The sequence below is a fragment of the Meles meles genome, chromosome 19 (genome assembly GCF_922984935.1).
Source record: "Meles meles chromosome 19, mMelMel3.1 paternal haplotype, whole genome shotgun sequence".
In the NCBI taxonomy this organism is placed as follows: domain Eukaryota; kingdom Metazoa; phylum Chordata; class Mammalia; order Carnivora; family Mustelidae; genus Meles; species Meles meles.
The window spans coordinates 34,919,631-34,926,450 of NC_060084.1; positions in this window are offsets into that span (position 1 = coordinate 34,919,631).

A 6,820-nucleotide genomic window follows, 5' to 3' on the forward strand; every position below is an offset into this window, starting at 1 on the left:
AAAATCTTTAAAAATAAATAAATAAATAAATTGGTTATAAACTATGGTACAAACCCACAATTATATACTATTCACCTATTTGAAAAGCTTTGGAAATACATTTACTAACATAAAAAAACTATCTAATAACTCTCTAAGTGAAAAATATGGTTGCAAAATAGTATACCCAATATTAGATCATGTGTCCTTTCCCTTTATTTATATATCTTTATCAAGGAATATTTATAAAAATGTTGACAGGAGTTCTCTCCGGGTGTGGGACCATAAGTATTTTCATGTTTTTCTTTGTTTACCTTTCTGAAATTTCCACAATTAACTTTTTTCTTACATCTGTAAAAAAATATTTGTTTTAAGAGACATCTGTCAAATGGGAGAAATTCTAATAAAAGTAGAGCTCTTTTTTTTTTTTTCTAAAGTAAAGCTTTTTAGATTTGAGCCAAGGATTCCCAGTCTATAAAATGTGGAAAGAGAGAACCACCTTCCTTACAAAGTTTACAAAACTCTTAGGAAGAAAACTAAGATATGTGTGAAAAGAGTTTCAAAACTCATAAATCTCTCTGTAGCATCAGAATGGAAGATGGCAGAAACATTATTTCTTCTCAGTCGCCTGCTATAAGAAAAATTGTTTCAGAACCACAAACAGTGAAACTACTCAGTTACGTTGAAAAACTAGCCATACCAAAGCAAGTAAAGGACATTTTAAACCAGCTTTTAAATGCAGTTGTGTGTCATTTAATGCAAGTACTTATTTCATTAAAGTGGTTGCAGAGTGATTAGATTCAATCACTAAAATAACCCCTCTCTCCATAAGCAGATGCTTATAGCATAAGCAGATGCTACTCCTACCTCTAGTGTGAATAGGTAACAGCTGGCAAGAAATCCTATTATGCAGGGCCTCTTGGAAAGCCTCACAAAACGAGAGGACAGGACACTCAAAAACAATTTGTTTCCTCAACAGCAACAACAATTACACTTCCTGCTTTTTCAAACTTCACCTCTTTGACAAAATTTAGTTCATTGTTTCATATGAACACAATGGGTCTAGGGTAAAATGCTGTTGCTGGTGTTATACACCACCACCCACCAAGAAGCTCCCAAACACCTTCAGGGAATAGCCATTTATCAGCTCTCGGATTCCAGCCACAGCTCCAGGTCAGCAAGGGATCTAGCTAGCACCAGAGCTAAGAAAGGGTCTGCACTTCAATAGATGAGAGAGAGAAGCTGCCTTCAGAGATGTCCTCTGACTGCCAAATTCCTCCTCCCCTTTCCTGTTTCTACAAAGATCTGGACTTCACTTTTGAATACATTCATTCATTCATTCATTTTACAGATACATAGTGAGCACTTACTATGGCAGGCAGTGTTGTGGGCATGGGAATTACCAGCAGTAAATAGGGAAGATCAGGTCCCTGTAGAGTTTTATATCCTGGTGGGAGTGACAGGCAGCACACAAATCAACAAGATAATGATAAGTGTCATGAATAAATGAAAAGAAGATCAGGGAATAGAGAATGACTGGGAATGGGAAGCAGCTTTGGATTAGGTAAAAAGGAAGGCTTCCCAAAGGAGACCTGAAAAGTAGGAAGGAGGCAGCCCTGGAAAATATTTGAGGGAAAAACCATTCCAGGCAGAGGGAATGGTGCATGTGAGGCTCTGAGTTGTGCATAAGTCCAGTGTGTTCAGGGAATCAAAGAGTTTAGTAATCAAGAAGACAGTGAAATGAGATGGAGTCAGGGAGGCTGGCAGAGACCAGATCATGTAAACCCTTGTAGGCCATGGTGGAGAAGCAGAATTGTATTCCCTTTCCCTATTCCCATTGCAGTCCTGGAAGGGTGAAAGCACTGGATGTCTGAGGTTCTGAATTCAGGGAGGATTGTTTCAAAAGGCAAAAACACACATGCACCTGAGACCAGACAAAAGGGCCAACCTTGAAAACAGATCCTCTAGCATGGTGAGAGAGGAAGACATTGTAAACTTGGGAATCAAACAGTATTAAATTCAAAATCCAGTTCCTCAGTCCCCCTACCTGCTAACCTGGGACAAATTCCATCCTTAGAAAGTTGATTACGGAAGCACATAGAATGAGCATCACTAGGTGTTACAAACTGAATGTTTGTGTGTTCCTCTCAAAATTTATATATTGAAAATCCCACCCTCAATGAGATGGTGTAACAAGTGGGGCCTTTGGGAAGTAATCAGGATTAGATGACATCATGCGGGTGAGGCCCTCATGATGGGATTGGTGCCCTTATAAGAGTCATCAAGGAGCTTGCTTCCCCTCTCTGTTGTCTATCCCATGATGATACAGTGAGAAGTTAGCAGCCTGCAACCCAGAAGAGAGCACTCACCAGTACCTGCCTGGGCTGGCACCCTGAGCTGGGACTTTCAGCCTCCATAGTGATAAGAAATACATTTTTGTTGTTTATAAGCCAACCAGTCTATGGTATTCTGTTATAGCAGCCTAAATTGATGAACACTTGGAAAGGTACTGGAATTTATCTCGGTTATCCCTGTGAAATCCTGAATTGGCTATTGCGCTAGAGGAGCATTCTATGATTTAATTCAATATCATAACAACTGAGTGTTTACAAAATGCCCAGAACTATGCTAGGTGATGGGGTTTCAAAAATGAATGAAACAGCAATAATAGCCACATGCTTCCATGCACACTATTTTTCTCAGAAAGCGATGAAATTTTGGAAGCAGACTTTGGCAAAGAAATCTTCTTAAGCTAAAAATAGCAAGGTGGATATTCCAAGCATTTTTAAATGTCTGTGTTACTCTCTACCAGTATGAAAAGAGTACTGCTTTTGGGGATATCTTCTTGTTCTGAATTAATTAGCAAGGTAAGTTGGAATCCACATCTAATTCTTAGGGCATTTGGCAAGATGGCAGGAGTTCTGCAGTGTAAATTGTTTACAACTGATGCTAATGCCTGCTCATTTGATTTAATGCATGGTGTGCTATTCAGTTGCTCCCGGGGAGGTGGGAAGGGGGAGGATGTCTCCTAATAGTCAATCTTGTTCATAATTGCAATGTCTGCCTGCCAAATGAATTCACAAATATTAAAAAACAATCCTATGAAACAATGAATAGAGGAATTTGAAGAAAATTTGCCACAACATGAACAGAAATGTAGATGAAGAGACAGAAGCTATATGAGAAAGGACCCTGCTGGAGTTGAGGGTCAAAAGTGAGAACCAGGTCCCAGGAAGGATTAGAGACACAGGAAGTCATGTCAATTCTAAAGAAAAAATGAAGGGAAGGAAGAAGGGAAGGTCTGTCCTTCTAAAAAGAACTCTCCCACACACTCTACCTGCCTTCCAATGCCTCCCACCCCCTATTCCCACCCCTTAGCCCTCCACAACCTCAAAGCAAGGGAAATGCATTGTTGGGCTAGAACATTCAAGTGCAAACACCAAAATGGTTGGATGTCTGACTAACTCCTCCTTTGCTATTTCATACAAACAGTTCGCATCCTGGTCCACGTATTAAAAATTTCAAACATTCCATGTATTAAACATTTCAAACATAGTTTGACCCCCTTTCCCAAACCACAGCCTTATCCTCAGTGTCTTTCACTGATCTGGAGTAAACAGACTCTCATCTCTCTACTCAGCTAACTAGAACAAAAATAGGTCTGGCCATAACCATCTTTCCTTTAAAGGAATAAAGACTTTAAGTTTTCCTTTAAAAGTTAGCTAATAGGGACAAAAATGTTAATGTTCTCTGTCTGCTCCTAGGTTATCACTAAATCTACTTTAATTTCAGAATTTTACATGACAAAATAAAATATGACTCCAATACCAAAAAAAAAAAATCAATCAGGTTGTAGGTGAAGGAGTGTGACCATTTGGCAGTGGCCTTAGGCCAGTAGTGGAATTCCAAAAATGACAAAAGAAACTTCAAGAATCTGTGGAGTTGATCTTGGCAACTGTGTCCAAGAAAGTATCTTCTAAACTAGTGAAAACACTGTGATGGAAATGTTAAGCGTGGGAAGATTTGTCTTAGATCATTTCCCTGGGAAACAGACTCTGAGATGGAGATTTGCATGCTGGCAATGTATTTATTAGGTGACTTGGGAATTGATACCTGTTTGGGAGTGAAGGAAGTGGGAAAGAGTAAGAGAAGAAGCTGAATTCTGTTGTGAATACCAAAAAAGCCCTCAGCTGGCCCCATGTGGAGATCTGGTGCAGGGAGGGCCCTTTAGTATTGTCCAGTCTCAAAGTAAGTGGGCTGGACATTTATACTCCTTCATTGAACAGTCATTGGATGGGGGATGCCCTTCGGAAGGGGCATGAACTTGGAAGATGGCTTTCTTTGGCTGGGAGCAATTCCCGGAGAGTGACTCAACTGAGAGCCAATAGCTATCATACTCCCAAGAGCTGGGGGAATGAATATCTCAGTCCTAAAGTGCAAATATGGTCTGTAAGCCATGGTATTCATTATATTACTAAGGGCCAGTGGCATGTCTGATTAGTCCAGACTGGGAGCCTGTCCTCACAGATTGCCCTCAAACATTTGATTTCCACCCTGCCTTCTTTCCTTGGATGAGATTATCTTCCAACAGTAGTCTCTAATTACTGACTCTGTGTGTTATCCAAACTGCATTTCTTACAAACACTTCTGTCCTCACTTTCTCAAGTTTCCTTTGTAGGGGAAAAGTCTCATGATCCAGTGCATGTTGGCTTTCTTATCCTCATTCTTCCATTTTAACAGCACTGGAAGGGGTCCTGATGTTCTTGGCACTGCAGTCAGGGACTTACAAAGATGAAAAGGGTACCAGCCTTCTTCCTGAGGAGCCTGTGGTCTGTTAGAAGAAACAGTGAAAAAAAAGATTTCAGAACAACGTGGTAAGAGCAGTGATAAATGTCATGAAGAAAATTTTTTGAGAAGGAATGACCAACTTCTACTTAGAGAACATTTAGAGGAAGCTTTCCTCTGGAACGGATGTTGGATCTTGGCTTTGAAATCTGAGTTGATCTACCAGATGGGGAGATGGAGGTAGACAAGCAAGGCAGGGCATGTGCAGAGGTATGAGTAGGTTCTAGAGTCATTTGGGTTAGGGTTTGGGGACCTATAAAGTTCAGCATGGCTTGGGCATAGGGTGTGGAGGGCCCATTGTGTCAAGCTAATAAATCCATATTTTATTCTGTAAGCAATGGGAAATTAATGTAATGGAGGTTTTCAAGTAGAGAATGACAAAATTAGACTTTCTTATTCCTAAAATATTTAGTGGAATTGTGAAGGAAGGATATGAATGTAGGGGAACTTCCAGAAAAGAGATGAGACAAGAGACTTGAAAAAATTTTATTAAATATTCAAGATACAGAGAAAAACAGAGAATGTAATGAACATCTTGTCCATATCAGAGTCAATAAAACTTAACCTTTGGGGATATTTGTTTCGGGTCTTCTAATAAATAAGAAAAAACTCAGACACACTGTTGGAGCCTCGCTCTTATCTCTCTCCTCAATATGGCCCTTCCCTCTTACTCAACATCCCCCCAGGTGAATGGCCTATGCTAGGAGACTGATAACAATTCAGAATGAAAATATAAGGGGTGGTTTAAAGCAATGGCAACTAGAAAGAAGTTGAGAGAAATGGATTCAAACAGCTTCTATATTGTATACCTGAAACTAATAAACACTGTATGTTAACTATACTGGAATTAAAATAAAATAGAATGATAAAAAAAAGTAAAGAAGCTTCCTGCTGTATAATTGACAAAATTTGAGGTAAATAGCTTAAATGAAGGCGAGGAGAGTTGTGTTAGCCCTTTCAAGCTCCTATAACAGAATACTGCAGACTAGTGGCTTATAAATAACAGAATTTCTTTCTTACAGTTCCAGAGACTGGAAGCCCAGGATGGCTGTGTCACCAGATTTGGTGCTTGGTAAGGGCCCACTTTCTGGTTCATAAAAAAAGCCTTCTCACCGTGTCCTAACATAGTGGAGAGGGCTAGGGATCTCTGCGGGGTCTCGTTCATAAGGCCCTAATCCCATTCATGAGGCCTCCACCCTTATGGTTTAAAAACTTTCCAAAAGCCTTACCTCCTAATACCATTTGTGGGAGTTAGGATTTCAACATATGAATTTGGGGACGTGGGGGACACACATATTTAGACTGTGGCAAGGAGGAAAGGGTAATTTCCAAGTTTTTAGCTTGGATTACAATTTAGCCTGTGATACCATTAATGAAAGATGAAAACAGATGTGACAAATCAGATTTGGAGAAAACAATAAAGAGTTCAACTCGGGGTAGTTCTGGAACCCCAAAAAGAAGTATGGGCCAGATCAATGTTTTTGGGGTCCACATGGAAATGATGTTCTGAACTTTGGTCATCTGTACCCTCTGCCTTCTTGTTTCCAATTTTTTTTCTTTATTGCCAACAATATATAAATGCAGCTTCAGAGAGAATTGATTGCCAGAACTGGAATTACGGAATTAGAAGGTAAGGAAAAGGAGCATTTGGCATCCAGGATTTGAATGTACTTATGTGCAGGAATTCCTCTTATAGCTCATTCTTGCCAGAATCAGCTATTATCATTTTGACAAACATTTACTAATCTGATAGGCAAAGAACGGTTCTCTTACTGTTGTTTAAATTTGCATGTCTTTGATTATACTGGAAGTTGCACATTTTTCCATATGTTTGTTTACTGCTTTGCATTTCTTATTTTGTGAATCATCTGTTCATGTCCTTAGCCCATTTATCTAGTTCAGTTTAAGTGTTTTCATAATCAGTTTTAGGAGTTCTTTATATAACAAAGCTATTAACCCAATGTCGTATGGCTTGCATATATTTTTTCTCAGTGTG